The following is a 1,230-nucleotide window of genomic DNA, read 5'->3' as shown; positions in this document are numbered from 1 at the left end:
CCTGCTCCAGGGAAGACGCACGCTATGAAGCTCCAACCCAGGATGGACTTAGGCTAGAATCTTCCCGGTATGCGCACCTAGGGGCGCTACACAGATGATTAGAAATGGGCCAGAGCAGTGTTTAAAAGAATACCGTGTCCATGTAATTATTTGGGGCATAAGCTAGCCGAGCCAGGCGGCTGGGAATTTGGGGACGCAACCCTGCCGCCGTCCATATTACTACAAATGGCGCCCAACGTGGGGCTCGAACCCACGACCCTGGGATTAAGAGTCCCATGCTCTACCGACTGAGCTAGCCGGGCCAGGCGGCTGGGGATTTGGGGACGCAACCCTGCCGCCGTCCATATTACTACAAATGACGCCCAGACGTGTGGCTAACTGAGTCCACATAAAGCCTGAGAAAGCTTAGAAAAGAATAGAGTAAAGCATGTTTCTTACGGCAATTTCTTGGGTCTGCTCTACTTGCTAGAGGCAAGCAAGCACCTCATCTAAGAGAGGCTTCCTGACTCAGCTTCAGCTGCAAAGCCTGCAGCTCATTAAGAGGTCCTGCCACGAAACACTTAAACAGTGTTGACGAAAAGCTGAACGCATGTTTTTCGGTTTTCAGCCGTAGCAGGAAAAAAGCTGCGCTGTTTAAAAATGCCGGCTTTCTGGGCCATCCTGCCAGGGCAAACTCTGACTGTTTGAGGCAGGAGGGCCAGCTACCGAGAGAGGATTTGAGTGTTGTCTGTTGTAGCTTGCTGGCTGGCAGGGACCTTGAACCGCCATAGAGGTGTGGCTATAAACATGGCTGCAGCCTGTATATCTGCCATGAGGCTGGAAAGCTAAGGAATGGACTGGATCTAGCTGGCAAAGCCATGCCTTTAGTCCTACTGAGATTGCTTGGCAAATTAAAGACTCACGTGGTCAGAAAAAAAGAGATATACAGTTAAAGAGAGATTCAAAGACAGAGAAAATTTCTGAGTGGTTTAAAGTGTGTTAAAATATATGCAAGCTGAAAGTTGAAGTTCTTAAAGCAAAAAACAAAAAAAAAGGAAGAGAGTTGTTGTGTGTACACACCTTTAATCCCAACACTTGGGAGGCAGAGGGAGATAGACCTCTGTGACTTCAAGGTGTGGTAGCACACGCCTTTAATCCCAGTGCCTAGAAGGCAGAGACAAACAGATCTCTGTGAGTTCAAGGTGTAGTAGCAAACACCTTTAATCCCAATGCCTGGGAGGCAGAGACAGG

At 48.9% G+C, this 1,230-nt stretch overlaps 1 non-coding gene across 1 annotated transcript; it reads right to left on the bottom strand.

Moving 5' to 3' along the window:
• Positions 1 to 229: 229 nt before the first annotated feature.
• Trnak-cuu (transfer RNA lysine (anticodon CUU)) lies at positions 230 to 302 on the bottom strand. Its single transcript has one exon. It is a non-coding gene; the product is annotated as a tRNA-Lys (tRNA).
• Between the last annotated feature and the right edge of the window lie 928 nt (positions 303 to 1,230).

Source organism: Microtus pennsylvanicus, chromosome Y, assembly GCF_037038515.1.
Source record: "Microtus pennsylvanicus isolate mMicPen1 chromosome Y, mMicPen1.hap1, whole genome shotgun sequence".
Taxonomy (NCBI): Eukaryota; Metazoa; Chordata; class Mammalia; order Rodentia; family Cricetidae; genus Microtus; species Microtus pennsylvanicus.
This window is presented reverse-complemented; position numbering and strand designations above follow the sequence as displayed.